This window comes from Cavia porcellus, unplaced genomic scaffold (genome assembly GCF_034190915.1).
Source record: "Cavia porcellus strain 051 isolate PalLab524CR breed Dunkin Hartley unplaced genomic scaffold, mCavPor4.1 scaffold_25, whole genome shotgun sequence".
NCBI classification, from domain to species: Eukaryota; Metazoa; Chordata; class Mammalia; order Rodentia; family Caviidae; genus Cavia; species Cavia porcellus.
Genome location: NW_026947508.1, coordinates 8,411,384 through 8,431,478, shown reverse-complemented (window position 1 = coordinate 8,431,478; position 20,095 = coordinate 8,411,384). Strand labels below are relative to the sequence as shown.

The window sequence follows — 20,095 nt, the reverse complement described above, 5'->3', positions numbered from 1 at the left end:
AATGGCATGCTTGTGGTGTTTTCACGTTTCACTGACTTTGCAGATCTAGGGTCAGTGGTCTGATCATAGGCTCTGAAGATAGCTATGTGCAGTGTTGTATCTCGAGGGGGATCTTCTTCTGAGGGTTGTAGCCATTGTTGATTCCCTATGGTCTTGTTTTGAGGTCCTATATTGTTTCCATTGTTTTGTTGGGTTGAGTTTTATTGTCTCATTTTGTTTGATTATGTTAAATCCAATGGTAGGAGCAGCTGTTTCAAACAGAGCAAGATACATTGTGGTAGCAATTTTGGATTTATTATTGGCATGTGTGGAAATCCTTTATTGCATTCATTATTTTGCTTTTATTGTTTCTCTTCTGTTCTATTTGATTTTTACTATGTCTGAAGTTATCTGCATCTATTTTGAAGACATCAAAAGGAATTATGGTAACTATTGTTAATTTCATAATGTTTTAAAGTCCTGTATCTCTTACACTGATTTGTTTTAATTCTGTTTCATCCTCTTTAAAATAAAAGTTAACCTTTCCTAATGTTGGTGAGGACAAAAACCCTTCTACCTCTTAGATTCTCTGTCTCTGCTCAGTCCCTGGTAAATAAAAGATATATATTCTCCATATATATTAGTTGCACATCAGCCTTGCTATTAATAAGTGTAAACTCATTGCTGGGTTGTTCGATCATTTTTTCATGCCTATATCTGGTAATCTGAAAAACTACTTTGCAATATATTAGCTAGTGTTAATATCCTATTATTTCTTTTTGAAATTATGTATCACTGCTTTTATTCTTCTTTTTTTGTTGTTGTTAAAATAAAAAAGAATGCTTGGATCTGAGAGCTTATATACCATTTAGAATACTAAGGAATAATAAAGTTATAGGGAAGTGGAAAGACAAAGGGAAAGACATTTAGGTTTCTTGGAATGCAAACGGTGAGAAGGTAAACCTATGTGGGAAACTTACAGAAGACAAGGATTGTTTGTTAGTTGTGGTATCTAGATTTCCTTTGTGCAATCTCTGATTGCTAAGAGTCTAGCTTTGCTTTGCTGTATTCTTTCCATGCCAAATGGAAGTTAATTTTTCACTTTTAGACAGATAAGGGGATGGAAGAGAGTTTTATTTCATTTACTGTTTCTCAATTGTCTTCAAATCAATTGAATCCTTATGTCAACATGACATATTTGGGGGTTGCATCTTCTGATTCCTTACAAATAGAGTTTGCGCATTTTATTCTATTTTATTTTGCCCTTCATAAGCTAAAATACTGCTATCCAACTTTGTCAGATTAAATGACTTGCCCAAAGTCATTTAGTAGTGAGGCAGAGACACAAGATTTCAACCCAGGCAGTCTAGCTGCAGTACATACAAGCAGGAAGCATTAGGCCAAGCTCTACTTTTCTACCAAAGTAGAAGCAAGATACAATTCATATTCTTAGTTAGGTCCCCTATGTGAATCCATATTGAACCCATTCTATGTAGAAGCTTCCAGAGTACAGGCCAATGGTTCTCCACCAGAAATGCTTATTCCCCTTCCTAGAAGACATTGGGCAACATCTGGAGACATTTTCAGTTGTCCAAACTGATAGATTCTATTGGCATCTAATAGGTAGCAGCCAGAAAAAAATGTTAAACATCCTACAGGAAGCAGAACTGTTTCCTTCATGGTAACATTACCCAGTTTCAAATGTTAGTAGTGTCAAAGTTTAGAAGCCTTGGACTAACAGAAAGATGTCATATGGATTTTCATTTGGGATCGTGAAAATCAGCAAAATTCAAGGCCCAGTTCTACTGGATGACCTTGAAATCTCTAGAGTCTCAGATTGTTCAACAACAACAACAACAAAAAAAAAAGCACAGGGTTTGCAAGTAATGCCCACTGTGGCGAGTTCATAATAGACAAGAAATGGAGTGATACAAATGTCTACTCTACAACAAGCCAGCTCTCCCATTCTTATTCTAGCCAGGGTTCCATAGCTCACAAAATTTGTCAATAAGCAATAAACCAGCAACAATACACCATCTGAGAGAGAAACCACAGAAAGTAAAGATAAGTTTAAATAATTGGTAATTCCCATATGCAGATCCTGACTTAAAAGCTCTCAGCTCTGAGTAAAATAGGCAGATTGCCCATAGCCAGCCAAGCCCTGTCTTCCAGTAGCTAGTTGGGTGATATAGAAGTTTTGTGACTTCTCTGGAGCATGATGTTTTCATCACTAAAGTAGGCTTCCTTTAAGTTTTAAATTTTCTGATTTTGGTAAACCCAAGCCTACTTGCTAGAAGCTGGAGCTAGTTTCCTTTCACTGCTGACTTTCTGGCTGTTTGAAGATCCCTTTGCAGGTGTGTGCTGTTTTGCTTCGCAAGGATGTCTGTACTCACCATCTCATTCATTTAGTGTCACTTCATTGGTTTTGTATTCAGCAAATGTGAGGTGGTGACTGCTCTGCACAGGACCCATTGCTAAGTGTAGGTCACAGAAATGGGGGAGAATCTGCAGATGTGCAGCAGGAAGGTCAGCTAAAGCCTTGTCATCCCATTGTTGTGACAAATGCAGAATATCCTCTGATTTTGGTTCATCCAAGAAAGAAGACAAACAGTGGCCTTGTTTATAGTATTTTTGCAATAAATCCACAGTACAGTCTGGACTGAATCAGTCCTGAACCAGGGTAGCTCTGTGGGCAGCCCTCACCACACTTGCCATGGATGAATGTGCAGCTGCAGGTGTGTCCCCAACTGCACAAAGGCTCTGACCCCATTCTGGGGGCGGCTGCATGTTGCGTTCTGAGAGCACAGAATGAATGCAAAGGGCAGTCCTCTCATGGAGCACCCTTGCAGTAGGAGGAGCTGGCAAGTTCTGGGTCAACCATTCAGGGAAAGCAGGGAGGAAAGTCCATGGAGGTAATGGTATTGAGACTAAAAATAGCAGCTTTCCCAGCATATTTTTTAAAAATAAAAAATAAAGCAATGACCAAAGGTATAACATTCCTTGGAGATGAGAATAACATGGTCAGACATAAGTTAAGAACCAGCATAGCGTCCGGCATGGTGGTGCCCACCTGTGATCCCAGTACTTAAGAGACAGAGGCAGGAGGATCGCTGTGAGTTGGAGACAGCCTGGGTTACAATGTGAGTTCAACGCAAGTCTGGACTGCATAAATGAAACTCTGTCTTAAAACAAACAAACAGAGAAAAACCAACATAGAATCAGCTGAGTCAGAGATGTTTTCAATGGAAGCCAAAAGAAAATTGCAACTCGTGAGAAGGAATCACACCTCTTCATTTGTTGTTCTTGTCCAGCCTCTTATTGGAGCTTCGTGGCCAGGTATTCACCTGCTGAAGGGCAAAACAGACTCAGGTCACAGCCCAGTCTACAAAACAGACTTATATCAAAGAAGAATCTTATTTTGGTGGTAACTGATCATTGCTTTGGGACAATCCCTGTGAGGCTGTTCCAGCCCAAGGCAGCATCCTCCAGTACCCAGCGAGGCGTCATCTTCTACCATGAAGGAAGTGGGACATTTGGCAGCCTGAGTAAGAATCTTCCCTGCAGTGTGGGATAGGAAAGCTGTCGGATTACACAGAAGCACCCGCACTCACAGGACAAACTGTCAGGAAGGAGAAAAAGGAATCTGCATCTAGAGCTTCATTCGAGGAATTCAGACTAAGACAGGGGCTCATGTCAGTAAATATGGTGACTGTAATAGCACACTCTCTATCCAGGTGTGGGCAGCAATGTCCCAGTGGGGCTGCCAGGGCACTGAGTGTGACTCCTCCCCCACCCTCCTACTCACAGCTGAAAACTGTCCCATCTGTCTTACAATGATCTCTACGTATGCCTAGTGCTCAATTGTAAAAGGCCACCACAGTTCAAATCTATGACCCTAATTAACCATCTACTCCCTGAAACTAGTCCTTCACACCCCATCTCTGTAGACTGGGAGCTAACAGGACTTAGAGTGGGTGGAGTCAGTTGCTCAGAGCTGAACAGCAAACAAACTATGGAGTCAGATTTGAATCCAGGTGATCTGACCTCAAAGTCCAGGTGGCTCACTGAGTCAGAAAGCTAATAAAAGATGAGATATACGAAGGCAGCTACATTGTGGAGCATTAAAAAAAACCCAGCAACTGGTCAGTCCAAGAAGTAAGCTGCTACAGTCCTTGGGAAAGGAAGCAAATTGTTAAACAGAGGGACAGACCTCCATTCTTCCTGTGAAGAGGAGGCTGGATTCAGGGGCAATCAGGATGAGATCAACCAAGTGAGTTAAAGCCATTGCAGCCCATTTTAGTAAACTCATAAATAATTAATAATCATATTCCTTTGAGGCAATGTAAAAATAAAATATACCCCCCATACCTTTGTTCACAGGCTGCCATGTCTGTGGAATAGCCATCTTTGCTCTCAGTAACTAGGCTCTTGGTCTCAGGAGGAGCTAAATTTGCAATCTTCTGTATAGAGGCCATGGTCTACAGTCATGTTTCTTTCTATCATATTAATATTTTGTTTTATTTTAGCCTTGAAAATGGCCCAGGCATGATTTCAATCTTACTTACTTATGAAATCATTCTACAAGTGAGTCTTGACCCTCATCTTGTCTTTTCTCACACCAAAGGAAACTTTTAAAAACGGCAGAATCCAGACATATTGGTACATATCTATAAGGCTTGTACTCTGGGAGGCTGAGACAGGAAGATCACGATTTCCAGTCCAGCCTGGACAAAACTTAGTGACTTCTTGAAACCATGTGACAAAAAAATATATTTAAAGACTGAAGATGCAGCCCAGGGAAAAGCCTCTGGGTTCAACCCATCACTCTCCCATAAGTAGAGCACAGCACAGCACTGTAGTGCATTTCCAAACTTCTCCTCTTTGGCTCAGTTACATCCAACTCCAGCTGCCATTGCTCGACCACAGCCTGGAGTGTCCCTCTTCCCTGTCCTCTGCATGTGCTGCTCCCTCTGCCTCTCAGGATTCTCCTCTCCCTTTGTTGTCTGGCTCACTAATTCATGCTTCTCCTGTTTTATTGCAAATAACCCTCCCCAGAGTGGACACTCGCAACATGCTGTTAACTGAATATGTCTCCCACTTCTACAGTCCTGTACTTTCCTGTCTCCACCCCAGACATCATCCTCTAAATGTTTCTGCAGCACTACTCACAATCCAACCTGATCTTGATCTGCCTGTGTTTCCTTGTCTACTATCATTCTGTTCCAATTCAGAATGGAAATTCTAACAGTGCAGGGAAGTTTATTTATTTTGTTACTGCCTCCCATGTGCACAATCCACCATGTTTATACTCAAATGAATGAATGAAGGAATGAATACATGGATGGGTGAATAATTGAATGTGTTTGCAAATGGACAAATGGGTGGATACATGCATGTATGCATGGATAGATGGAGACATATCAAAATTTCATATATGCAAAGGCTTTCTCCTCTGTAGAACCCTCTAAATTGAAAGCGAGAGTGCTGGTCACTGGAAATGAAAATATACTATCCATTCCTACCTATAATTCCAAAACTGTAACTGTTGCTACATTTAGAAGTCAACTGACAATATGTCACTACAGAAGCTACCTTTGTGAATACACTTCTTTCTCAGAAGCACCAAGGTACTCCTACCACAAGTGCCTCCCTGTATTTAGGAAAATGTCATTTTCAATGGTAAAAGCAGGGATGGGTGAGCAAATATCTACTGAGCACCTAGTTAGTATTAGATTCTATATAAGTGCAGGGGACACAGATACTTAGAAATCAACACAACAGAGGAAGCTAGATAGTATAGGAGAATCCAGATAAATAAGGAAGCTAGATAACACAGGAGAATCAAGATAAATCAGTAATTTCCCAGGTTGATAAGTTAGGGTCCTGGAATACAGACTTATTGCAATTGAGTCCCTTCAAACAGACCAAATTTCTCAAGAAGGCAACATTTGAGCTTGGGCATAGTGGGTAAGGAGAAGCTGGGACTACGGAGTAGCAGTGGAGAAGTGACATTCTGACAAAGGGCAAGAAGCAAGAGAATCTCAGTGAGGGCAAAATGAGGAAAGCCAAACTGTCAGAAGGAGAAAGAATATTGAATTCTACTGTAATATTAAGGACAATATTAAACCAAAGAATCTATCATGAACAAAATATTGTAATTGATGTAAACACAGAAGCCAATGGTCTGAGTAACTTTATGTTTTGCTCATCCTGGCAGGGTTGGCATTAATGCTGGTTTTATAATATTCTGCAGCTATATATATATATATATATATATATATATATATATATATATAACCTATGTGAAAGACAGACAGTCCTGGGGCCCTGGATTTTGCACCCACAGCGCACTCACCTGCCTCACTCTGACCCAGCCCTGCTCAATCTAAGTAGGAGATGGGAAGGCAGAGCTCTGAAGGAGAAGCAGCTTAGGCTCTGTTACAAAAAGGAAGTCGGGGATAGAGTAGGCAATGAAGCTGGACAGGTCAGCAGGGCCCAGGCCCTGGATGTCTTTAAACTCCAGTGGGAGCTGAAGTTCCAACCCACCTTGACCCTTCCCCATGCTCACTGAGCCTCTCCCTAGAGTGGTCCCAAGTCTCAGGACTTCTAAAAGCTGCCAGAGGATCTGATAAGCAGCAGGGCTGTCACTTGCTGTTACAGAATTTTGTCATAGACTGGACCTCTGAATCATATGACCCTTCAGTATATTAGTATATCAGTATATCTGTATATCTGTCTCCATTTTTTTTGTCTTTTTCGTTTTTATGGGTACCAGGGATCGAACTCACGACTGCCTGCTTTCAAGGTAGGCGCTTATGCCGCTGAGTTAAATCCCCAGCCCCATCTGTCTTCATTTCTGCTCCATCATCAGTACTTCCTATAGCCTTGATGACAGTGCAACCTTCTTTTATGGTCCCCTAAACATAGACATCATCTGGTGTGACTTAGGAGCCCCCAGTATCTGAACCTCACCCATGAACTCTGATCCCAGAGGTTGGAAGTCACCCCAGCAGAGGACGCGGACAGGCTCCCTGGGAGCACGACATGAAAGAGGAAGAATCAGAGACGCATTTAATAGGCTGTGGGCTCAAATGGGCCCATGTACTGTCCATTGATGTGAATGGACCTGTCTTCTAGAACTTAAGATGTATGCCCTGCACACAGACACATTCCATTCAACCATCTCTTATTTTCTCAATGTAAATAGAGAAAAATTTTACCACCCTGAGCTGGCACATCCAATTTACCAAAATTAACTTTTCTCATTTCAGCTTCTTAAAACTTCCTGGTCCTCACTTTCCTCCAGGTAAAATTAAACATTGTGGAAGATAAGCTCCAAGGTCTACTCCATCTCTGACGTTCAGGAGATAAGGTCAGACAGCTGACATTCCCAAGGCAGAGCCCTGCACTGTCACTTCAGTAACAGAGCTTGAAAAGAGGGAGGACTTTACCCAGCACCCACAAAGCAGCTGTTCTCTTTTGGCCTGTAGTGGAAAGTGTGGGGCTCACCTCATGAGCCACACTGGGCCTGCTCTTATCTTGCAGACTTCTACCACAACTTGTGCAGTTTCCTGGCTCAGGAAACAGACACTGAGCTGGTGTCAGTGGGGAGAGTACCTGGGAAATTCAGAGGCTACTTCAGGTGGTAAAGAGTTGGAGTAGGGATTCCTGGAAGATGTAGAGTAGAAAATGAAACCATTCCCAAAGTCACTGGTGCATACACACCCATGACACAAGCACAGCTCCTTTGCAAGTAGCACAAGCCTGGAAAGATGCTTGCTGCAGGGAAGTGCACTGATCAGCAAGGTGAGAGGCTCTTGGGCTGCTGTGGAGTATCACAAGGCCATTCAGTAAGTGAAACAAAAGGGTGTACCATGATGTGAATGACTGTTATCAGGGCAATATGAAGTAAAAAATAAAACAATAAAACAATTTTAAAATGCAAGTAAAAATGAAATGGCTTCTAGGATTTATTCATAAATGCAACAAAGGGATGTCAAAAGAGCAGAAAAGGGAGCAACAGATTCAGGATTCAAAGTAAGTCTATTCTCAGGTGAACCAGCTGGAGGAAGACATTAGAGTAAAAAGGGTTGGCTCAAAGTCATGGTCAATGTCCTGGCCGGGTTTGGAGTGATGGTCCTGTAGGAGATTATTACATTGTTAAAATAGCTTGAGATGGATGCTGCGGCACATGCCTGAATCCCAAGACACTGGGAGGCTGAGCCAGGAGAATTGCAAGTGTGAGCCAAGCCTGGGCAGCTTAGCATCTCAATGAAACCCTTGCTGAAAAATAAGAAATAAAAAGAGATGGTTATTGGAATGTAGTTTAGTGTGGAACATTGGTTTTAACCCTCAACATTGCAGGCAAAAACAAAGAAAAATAAAGTAAAATTAACAACCTATCTGCATACATACCTAACTCTCTCCCTCCTTCCCTACCTACCTACCAACTGCCAGCCATGCAGGAATCCATGTGAAGAGTCTTAAGACACAACTATGGTAGTTTCTGGATGAGGGGTCTTTCTGGAGGGTGGAAAGGCAGTGGTACTTACTCAATAGGATTCTTGTTCTTGCTGCATGAGATCACACATCACAGAAGATAAGCAAGGGAAATTTAAAACCATGCTCTAGGAATCTGCCTAGCTAATGAACTTCCTCTAGCCTTCGCTGCCCCAAAGCTGTACATAGCTGAGTGACTTGAATAAGTCACTTAGAATCTCTAATCTTGTCTGATGAGAGTAACCAGGTAAAACAAGCATAACTGAAGTCATATATTTTATATTATGAGTCTACTTATATCATTTTTATAGGGAAAATTTATTGCTTGACCAATTTTGAAGCCTACCATGCTAAGGTACTATTTTCCTTAAGAATTTCTCCTAAATATCAACCTACAATTAGAATATATTTTTCTGATACTTTTAAATTTACACTGTTGGAACCGAAGAGACAAAAATCAACTCCAGTAAATATTTAGAACAACAATAATTGTTCAGATAAGTTTTCTAATTCAAACAGATTAGTCAAACAATTTCTGTTTGGATTCATCCTTTCACTAGCATTCCAATCTTGTTTGCATTCATTTGATTGTGCTTCTTTTGTATTTAGTAATGCATTTTAAAGATCTTTTTCCTTGCTTTTGGATTCCTTCCAGAGACATCTTTTGATAACCAATTTTCAGAATGATTCTCATCAGTCACTGTTCTGGGATCTTACACAGCTTAGGTTGCATTTGTTTGCTGCTTCGTTAATTTTTTCTCCATCTTTATGCTCTGAGCAACTCTTAGCTCTGTGCACTTTCACCTTGCCTTGAAAAAGAAAGTAACATTTTGAGTCATTGGATAAGAATGGGTGGAGTCATCACATTTTTAATTTTGTAAAAAGCCTGCCTGAAAGTGTAACAGAACAAGGAATTTCTGCCTGATATACCATAGCCAAAATTACGGCACCCATATTTTGCAGAAAGAAAGAGCTTTCCACTAAAGACCATCAGATAAGAAGGCAGAGATCCTTCAGATCCACCTTCCTGAATGACCTCAGACAGGAGTTTAGACAGTCCTTGGCAAGGTGAAACAGAAGGCTGAAGATTGTAAGCACGATTCTTAGTGGAATAGTCTGCTCCTGGTACACAGATCTGGATAGAAATTGTGGGCAATTCTGATTCATCCCAAAACTGTAGAGGGCACTATTTTTTCTAAACTTGGTTCAGATGACTTCTGCCTTTTCTCATTCCACTCATTAGAGAATTTTGGCTCAACGAGGCCCTCAAGGTTATTTTAAGGCCATTTCAACGATTAGACACCTGCATCCTGAAAAACAGTATTAATAATTTTTAGGAGCAGGGAAGTTGCTGTTTTAATGCTTGCTTTCAAAAATGACCTCACCTTGACTGTACCCTTCCCTATTTTGCCCCTGACAGGCAGTGGGATCAGCAGTAGATTCACTTGTCTTTTTTCTGTCGTTGTGGTTTATTCCCCTTTTGAAGCCAGTAACCCTCAACCCACAGAGTACTGTGTGGCTTTTGAGCATCCATAAGAAACAGCTGGGGCTTGGAATCAGGAATCCTAGCCATCCTGACTCTGGGAAGATTCCTCACAATCACATAAAATAAAAACAAGGTTACCTGACCTCAACACATCTGTCAGAGGATGTGATTGGATTGTTCTCCTAAGGATGTAGAGGAAACTGTTTAAATACCAGCAGTGACAACTATGTACACCTGAGCTTTGTTGCGTTTTTTTCCTCTTTAGATACCGGGAGCTCCCTGAGTATCATTACCTTGATACTCTATGGGACTGTACAAATGATACCATCTACGTCTTCAAGGGACTGAAAGCGTATGGTGTGGATCCTGCCTATGTAGTGACCTGCAGGGAAAGTTTTGGAGGAATGTTAATGATTGTAACCATCCAGGCCTTGCTGGGCAGGAAAGATCTTCCTCAGATCAGGGCTTAGGTCCTGATTTATCCAATTGTCCAGGGAATCAATTTCCAATTACCATCGTTTCAACAAAGCAAAAATGTTTCATTACTCACTACAGATCTCATGATAAAATTTTTGTGTAAATACACAGCCATTGACTTCTCCTGAAAAGACACCATCCTGAAAGGTTCTTTTATACCCCCAGACACCTGGAAAAAGTACCGGAAATGGCTTAGTTCTGACAACATCCCCAAGAGATTCAAGAACCAATACCAGGAGCCCCAGTTCCCTGCATCTTTTAATGAGGATGCCTATTTGGAAATTAAATGTATCTTCACTGTGGATTATGAGCCCCTCCTAGCAGATGATGAGATCTTTGCTCAGCTTCCCCAGGCCTTCCTGGTGAGCTTTGGGAATGTCTTTCTTCATAATGACACCTTGCTCTGCAAGAAGCTCTTGGAAGACCAGGGGGGTCCCAGTGAGAGGGTACCATGTGGAGGATGGATTTCATGGGTGCCTATTGTTCTTTGATAAGAAGCTTGTCTCTTTTCCATGCTGTCAGAAAACTGCAAATGCTACAGTCAGTTACATTAAAGGAGTGTGTAGTGCTGTATTAATAAAGCAACATAAGGGAACTGGTCTAGGAGCCAAAAGCCCTGGGTTTGACCCTTGGCACTACAAAAAAACTAACTAAAAAATGAAAGACATATATGATAGCAACCCTGAACACCTCAATAGGGTAAGGTGGGGATGCCTGAGCCACTGGAGCATCTGAGTTCTATTTTATTGTGAAAGGAAATGAATTCATCACTGTGCAGAAAAGCAATATGAGATATAATTGAACAATGATCTAGCTTCATATTCAATAAAATACAAATTATGTTGCCTTCGAGTGCCAACAATATCTGGTCCTCCATCTAGAAACACTTTGATTCTCATTCAGCACCATAAATATGAAAGTAAGAAAAAATGCTTCTGAAATTTTCTTGAAGCCTTCATCCATAAAATCTATGCAGAATAAGCATCAACAACTGGTCCCAGTGTTCATGGTGAACTCATACCTGTGATGACGAAGCATTTGCTACAGAAATACCCTTGCTGGAGAAAGGTTCATCTCATGGTTCCTGGTAGGCCTGACACATGCTCTTGCAAAGACTGTCTCCCTGGAAACAGGTACTTTTAGATTGAACTGTAGGAAGATTTAGAGGATTACAGTAAAAAATAGATAGGAAAAGATATGAGATGGGGGGGACTGGAAGAAACAGTCAGCTCTGGGAAACCATGTGTTTGCCTGGGCTCCAGTGTTAATCAGAATTCCTAAGGCAGATCCCAGGGTGCTAAGAAAAAGTTCTCAGAACCAAAGTGGTTTTAGGAATCTCTAGTTGCTCTCTGGGATGTAAAGTATATTCCATAAAGGTGAAGTTATGACCTCCTTTCCCTAATAAACTTTATGTTGTTCTGGCTTTACAAAGCACTTACCCTTCCTTGGTCAGTGGCATAATCTCTGCTCCCTGGGAAAGAGAAGAAGATCTCTGTCCTGCATGCTGGTTAGGCTCACAGTAGCCACATAAGTCCATGTTTGCTCAAAAACCATGTACCTATAAAAGCTCCATGTCTGCTGGTGTCCAGTCACACCACAGCAATCAACTTGAAGATTCTCCCTTCCATGAAGTGATAGCTGCTTTGTACTAACACTCTCACCTGTGACTGGTAGATCAAGAGGCTCTATGTCACACCACATTCGTTACCTAACAGTTTCTGTGGGTCAGGATACAGTTTAGCTGGGTTCTTACTGTTCTGTGGGGATCTAATCAAGGTATGGAGCTGTGGTCTCATCTAAGGCTCAACTGAGAAGGTTCTGTAAGTTTACCAGGTTGATAGGCTGAACCTCCTCCCTTCAGGTTCAATACTAAGGATATCAGTGTTCTGCTAGATGCTGGACAGTTGTTACCATCCTCAGGTTCTAGGTACCACCCACTCTGTCCTGCCACATGTTCTTCCCCAAATGGATCTTGCTTTTTTAAAGCAGCAACAGAGAGACAGATAAATTGCACCAGCCACCAGGTCTACTCTAATGTCATAATAGCACTTCTGCTACATCCCATCAGAAGTGAGTCACAGGAGATTACATAGGGTATAACCAACAGCCTTCTTGAGACCTTTTCTTTGTTACAGGTCTGGCTGAATCACTTTCAGGAATGGGTAAGAAATCTTGGCCAAATATCATCAGTAACTCAGATAGCCTAATGTTGTAGCAGAAACAGACAAGAAAAACAAGAGGATTATGGGGTTCTTTTAAAATGTTGTCAGAATGCACTGATTGGGTCTACTCTAATCATTTTAAGGTTGGGGAAAAGATTGTTTCAAGAAAGAGATGTTTCACCTCAACTTGAAAACTTTCATAGAGTGAAAAATTAGAAGAAAAAATGAACTGGCACTCAGTATCAAAGGACCCCACTGAGGTCACACAAGTGTGAGGGACACAGAAGCATCTGGCTTTTTCCTAAGCCCATTTTTAATCAAGAAAGCAATTGGATTTGGTTTGTGTTTTAGAAAAGTTGTCCTGGAGAAAACTGAAACATGGGTTGCAAAATATTGAATGATGAGAGAAAGTACTATAGAAATGCTTCAACCTCCCCACCACATTTTGACAAAGCAAAAACAAATATGAAGGTGATTTTTAAAGAAATACAAATAAAATCAACGCATGAGATTGCAGCAAGTCCTGGAATAAGAAAAGGACAGATATAGTTGTGGTGCTGGAAGTTGGGGACAAGAGAATGGAGTTACAATTTAAGCATTACGTCAAGACAGTGTCCATAACACCTTGTGACTGAATTAGGCAAGGAGAAAAGAGATTCAGGGTGGCAGTGGGTGAACACAATGTAGCATGAAAATGCTAACTCATGGACATTAGGTCCAGGCAAAGTAGGATCACATCTTGGATTTCTGACCCCATGACAATGTGATTTTGGCAAAGTACTTAACTCTTGTGCCTTAATTCCTTCATCTATAAAGTGAGTACAAACACAGTACACACCTTATTCATTAGAACTGAATGAATCAAGATCATTGACTTAAAAAAAATTTCATAGCCTGTTGTAGCCAGCATCTACAAGAGAATAGATTTAAAGGACACATAATTTATAAGATACTTTGTAATATTTGCCCAAAAAGTAAAATGCAAAAGAATGTAAGATATCTTTCCATGAACCAAAGCCCCAAAACTATATCTGAGGCTCTGGATCCCATGGCAATGTCCTCCAAGAGTCCAGCTAGAGGCATAGTACCAGTGACAACATCTCATGCAAGTCTGTATCAAGGATCTGCACTGGGAAGGCCCAAAGGACAATAGGGGAAGCCAGAAAATTTGTGCCAGTGGAATGAACGATCTGTAGCAGCAGGCTGAGGGATCTGCATGGAAGCCAGAAAGCGATGCTCAATATAAGGACCAGAGCTTTCCCAAAAGAACCACAGCCATCCTTAGCAACAGCCAGGATCTGAGCTCCTCTGATAATGAGAACAGCTTCTCCAGGGCAATCAGCAATTTAGCATCTTACTCTCCAGTTTTCTTTTTATAATATTGGCAACAATCAGTTGGACATTCCACACCCAAAACCATGCTGATTCAGTTAACCTGGGTGTTATAAGTTGAGCATTAATTAATCCACCACAATCCAACCCTGGTCAACTTGGTAACCAAACACATCCCCTTAAACCATGGTCTCCAGTGTCAGGTTTGTGAAAAGTTAACATGTCTTGGTCTGTTTACATTTACATTAATATAACTTATATATATGTAATTTTGTTGCACTTTATCCACACCAAAAGCAAATATTCAAAGAGTTTTCAAAATTCAAGGTTAAAACCACAATACCTTGCCTAAATAATCTGATTACAAACATATACTTAAAAACTACATTAATATCATTGTAAGAGAACTATTATGGCCACAACTCTTGCTTCTAATTAACTTTTTAAAAATCCATTTTACTTCATATAGAAATGAAAATAAAACAAAATTTCAAAACACAATAATCAGGAGATTATTGGTACATACATTGCACATTGCCAATCCCAGATAAATCACCCAGAGCACAAGAAATCTATATGCAATTGTCTAAATAGTACCCGTGCAAAACTTCCTTTTCAATAAACTCAGAGAACTCAGTAGTATAACTATCTTAACTGTATTACACACACACACACACACACACACACACACACACACACACATACAGTTTCAGCTTTTCACATTAGTGATACAATATGTTTACACATATGAGTCTGATTTATTTAACTTAATAGTATGAACTCAAGTTGCATCGACTTACTCATAAAAGGGTTTATCCTTCTTTGTAGGTGAGTAGTACTCCATTGTATGAAAGTATCACATCTTTATTATCCATTCCTCAGTCACTGGCAGTGTAGGTTGTTTCCAAGATTTAACTATTGCAAATCGTGCTGCTATGAACACAAGTGCACATATATCACTATGGTATGATGATTTAATTCTTTTGGGAAGATATTCAGAAGGGGAATAGCTGGGTCGAGTGAGTCCTCAAGTCCTAGGTTTTTGAGGAATCCCCACACTGATTTCCACAGTGGTTACACCATTATACACTCCACCAACAGTGGAGAAGTGTTTCTTTTTTCCTACAGCCCAGCCAGCATTTGTTGTTGGTTGGTTTCTGGATAATAGCCATTCTTTCTTGGGTGAAGTGGCATCACAATGTTGTTTTAATTTGTATTTCTCAAATGTCCAGTGATATCAAATATTTTTTCATAGATATAATTGAAGAGCCAGTTTTTCCAACACCATTTATTAAAGAGACTTCGTTCTTCCAGTGAAACTTTTTGGCCCTTTTATCAAAGATAAAGTGGTTGAGTGTGTTTGTACTTGTAGTGTATCTTCTAATCTATTCCACTGAACCTTGGCTCTGTTTTGATTCCAGTACCATGTTGATTTTACTATGGTTGCTTTGTAGTATAATTTCAAGTCAGGGATTGTGATGCTTTCTGCCTTGTCTTTGTTGCACAGAGGTGCTTATGCTATTCTAGGTCTCTTCTGGCTCTAGATGAATTTTAGGAGTGATTTCTCAAGATCTATGAGGTATGTTGGTGGCATTTTTATTGGGATTGCATTTAATCTGTATAATAGGGATAGAGGATAGGTTTAGGGTTAGGCTTACAGTTATTGTTAGGGTTAGGGTTAGGGTTAGGGTTAGAGTTTATTGTTAGTGTTAGGGTTACTGTTAGGGTTAGGGTTAGGGTTAGAGTTATGGTTAGGTTTAGTGTTAGTGTTACAGTTAGGGTTAGGGTTAGGGTTAATAGTTTTGGGAGAATGGACATTTTCACAATATTTATTCTTCCTCCCCATGAGCAAGGGATGTCTTTCCATTTTCTGAGATCCTCTTCAATTTCTTTTTTCAGTGTATTATAATTTTCTATGTGCAGCTCTTCCACTTCTTTCATGAGTGTAATTCCTAAATATTTAATTTTTTTGGTTGCTAGTGTGAAGGGTATGGCTTCTCTTATTTCTCTCTCTGTGATTTTGTTGTTAGTATAGAGGAATGCTATTGATTTTTGAGTATTGATCTTGTATCCAGCTACATGAATCCCACTTGGTCATGGTTTATAATCTTCTTGAAGATTTGGTGCATTCTATCTGCCAATATTTTATTGAGGATTTTTGCATCTGTTTTCACTATGGAGATAGGTCTGTAGTTTCCCTTTTTAGTTGGGTCTTTATCAGGTTTTGGTATTAGAGTAATATTTGCTTCCAGGAATGACTTAGGAAGGATTGCTTCCCTTTCAGTTTCACTGAAGAGTTTGAGGAGTGTCAGCATTAAGTCTTCTATGTATTTCTTGTAGAATTCTGCAGTGAATCTGTCTGGGCCTGGGCTCTGCTTTGTAGATAAGGACTTAATTATATTTTCAATTTCATTAATAGAAATTGGGTTATTCAGCAGTTGTACATCTTCTTGATCTAGCTTTGGTACTTCATATGTTTCTAGGAATCTGTCTATTTCTTCTATTTGATCAAGTCTTTGAGAGTAGAGGTTTTTGAAATAGGTGTTGATGATCTTCTGTATTTCTAGAGTCTGCAGTGGTTTTGTCTTTTTCATTTCTTATTGCATGAATTTGTGCTTTTTCTTCCCTTTTTTAGTAAGATTGGCTAGGGGCTTATCAATTTTATTTATACTTTCAAAGAACCAACTCTTTGATTCACTGATTCTTTGGATTGTTTTATTAGTCTCTATTGCATTGATTTCTGCTCTGATTTTTATAATTTGCTCTCTTCTTTTGGCTTTGGGCTAGACTTGCTCTTCTTTTTCTAGAGGTTTGAGGTGTAGCATCAGGTTATTCATTTGTATTTGTTCTGTTTTCCTGATGTGGGAACTTAGTGCAACAAATTTTCCTCTGAGGATGGCTTTTATTGCATCCCACAGATTCCAGTAAGTTGTATTTGTATTTTCATTTTCTTGTAGGTATTGTTTAATTTCTTCTTCAATTTCCCCTGTAACCCACTGATTGCTCAAGAGTGTGTTATTCAATTTCCATGTGTTTGTGGGATTTTTGCAGTATCTCTTATCATTAATTTCTAATTTCATAGTGCTATGATCCGATAATATGCAAGGTATAATTTCAACTCTTTTGCATTTATTTAAATATGTTCTGTGAGCTAATATATGGTCTACTTTAGAGAATGATCCATGTACTTCTGAGAAGAATGTGTATCCTGATGTTCTTAGATGGAACACTCTGTATATGTCTATCAAGTCCATTGGTTCACAGGTGTGACTCAGTTCTGTTATTTCTTTCCTGATTTTCTGTGTGGTTGACCTGTCCCTTGGTGTCAATGGTGTGTTAAAGTCTCCTGTTATAATCGTGTTACTGATAATTGGTTTTTCATTTCTGTTAAGACTTGTTTTATCAAACTGGGTGTTCTGGAATTTGGTGTATATACATTTAAGATACTTATCTCTTCCTCTTGAAGTTTTCCACTAACCAGTATGTAGTGACCTCCTTTATCTTTTCTGATCATTATTGGTTTAAAGTTCACATTATCTGCAAACAGAATGGCTACTCCTTTTTTTTTTTTTTTTTTTGATTCCTGTTGCATGAAGTATTGTTTTCCATCCTTTGACTTTTAGTCTGTGAGTATCCTTTTGGGTTAGATGGTTTCTTGTAGAGAGCATATGGTTGGATTTTTTTTACTTGATCCATTCTGCCAGTCTGTTTCTTTTAATTGGTGCATTGAGACCATTTACATTAATGGTTATAACTATTCTATGTTGGTTTATTGTTCACATGTTATCTTTCTGTTGTTGCATACTTACTTTCTGTTCTGTTTAATTGTCTGCTTTGCTTAGTGGTTTTTTCCTAAGTGTGTCTAAGCTATGTTTTAATATTCTTTGCAGGATTGGCTTGGTGATCATGAAGTTCTTCAGCTGTTTTTTTTTTTTTTTTGTCATGGAAGTATCTTATTTCTCCATCAATTTTGAAGAACACTTTTCAGGGTTCAACAGTCTAGGTTGGAAATCATTTTCCTTTAGGATCTTGAATACTTCACTCCATGCTCTTCTTGACTTTATTGTTTGTGCTGAGAAGTCTGCTGTGATTCTGATAGGTTTTCCTTTATAAGTGATCTGTCTTTTCTCTCTGACAGCTTTTAATATTCTAATCTTATGTTGGATTTCTGGGATGGTGATTATTATATATTTGAGTGTAGTTTTATTTTCATTATGTGTATTTGGAGTGCTATTTGCTTTACTGATCCTGATGTCAGTTTCTGATCTCATGTTTGGGAAATTTTCAGCTATTACTTCTCTAAATATCCTCAACATCCTTTATGTTGTCCCCTTCTTTTTTTATTAATCCCTAATCTTATGTTGTTTTTCTTTGTGTCAACTTGCTGTTGTTGAATTGTTATTTTCTGATTCCTTGTCATTTTTAAAAGATCTTTCCTTTCTTGTTCATCAGTTGCAATCCTGTCTTCAAGGTCTGAAATTCCATCTTCACTTTCATTGAGGCGGTTTTGACAGCTTTCAATGGAATTTTTAATTTCCTGTGTATCTCTGTGCATCTGCTTTATGTATTCTGTTTGTTTCTTATATTGCTCATCCAGGGATTCTATCTTTTTGTTTAGTTCCTCAAAATTTTAAATTGTGTCTTCTTTAGATATGGTCAGCATCTCCTTCTTTTTTTTTTTATCATTTCTTCTTTTACCTGGTAGATTATTTCTACTTTGAATTCCTTTAAAGCTTCGCAGAGTTGCTTCTTTATGTTGCTATTATGTCTAATATTTCAGGTGTATGGCATACATTTTCTTCTATGTACATCATTCCTAAGGTTCATTGGATCGGTTGGAGGTTTGAGATGGTAATTTGGTGTTTTGTTTTGTCAGTTTCCCATATTTCTCTGTTTCAAGTATTATTCCAAGGCTTCACAGGGGTCTGTTGGAGATCCTCTTTTATGCCTTCAGCTCCTGGGACTCTGGCCACCCAGCTATCTGGATTGAGAGAGGATCACTGGGAGTGGGGCAGGCAGGCCCAAGCCCAGCCACTGGAACTGATTTCACCTTCTCACCCAGAAATGCAGAGTCCTCCAAGCACAGCCTGGAATGTGGAGGCCACTACAGGCCCATGCAGTACCCCCGCTGCACTGGTCCAGTGTTCCAGGAAGCCACAAAGTTCCCTCTCCAGGCTAAGCGAGGTTCCCAAACTAGCTGGACTCCGGGAAAGTGGGTGGTTCACTTACACCTGTTTGCCCACCCTCTGGAACTGGAGGAGCTCACTTGCCTGCTCAGAACTCCAGAGTCCCCCAAGCACTGCTGGGAGAGGGGAGGCTGCTGCAGCCCTGCTCAGGACCCGCCAGGCTGGTCCAGTGCACCCAGAAGTGGCAAAGTTCCCTGTCTGGGGCCGAGAGAGGGTCTGAAACTAGCTGGATTCCAGGGGAAAGTGCAAGGGGTACTTACACCAGGCCGCTCAGCTTCTGGAAATGATGGCGCTCCTTGCCTGCTCAGAACTGCAGAGTCTGCCAAGCATGGCTGGGAGCAGAGAGGCCACCATAGGCCTGCTCAGGACCTGCTGTGCTGGTCCAGTGCACCAGGAAGCCACAAAGTTCCCTCTCCGGGGCTGAGCGAGGGTCCCGAACTAGCTGAACTCAGCAAAAGTGCACAGGACATTTACGCCAGGCTACCCAGCCTCTGGAATTGATGGTGCCTACTTACCTGCTCAGAATTCCAGAGTCCGCCAAGCACTGCCAGGGCTGTACAGAAATTTTGGAAGTATGGCCATTTTCACTGTATTGGTTCTTCTTTCCCAAGAGCACAGGATATCTCTCCTTGGTCCAGTATCCTCTTCATTCTCCTTTTTCAGAGTATTGTGACTTTCAATGTAGAGGTCTTTTACAACCTTCATTAAATTGATTCCTAGATATTTCATTTTTTTTGGATGCTATTGTAAAACGTTTTGTTCACTAATTTCCCTCTCAGTGGGTTTGTTATTTGGTTACAGAAAGATTGTTGACTTTTTTCCCTTTTTCTTTTTTTTTATTTAAAGGAAAAAAAAGCAAAACAAAAAAAAGGATAGAAGGAATACAGAATTTCAAAAGAAGTTAATGTTAAGAAAGCACTATTTCTTACAATGATAAATTACATATTGTTATCTAATAAATAGTTGTTCAAGTC

General features: G+C 40.0%; 1 pseudogene; it reads left to right on the top strand.

Annotated features, from left to right (window-relative positions):
• Positions 1–2,692: 2,692 nt before the first annotated feature.
• Positions 2,693–19,622, top strand: LOC100721067 (arylacetamide deacetylase-like 4; annotated as a pseudogene).
• The last annotated feature ends 473 nt before the right edge of the window (positions 19,623–20,095 follow it).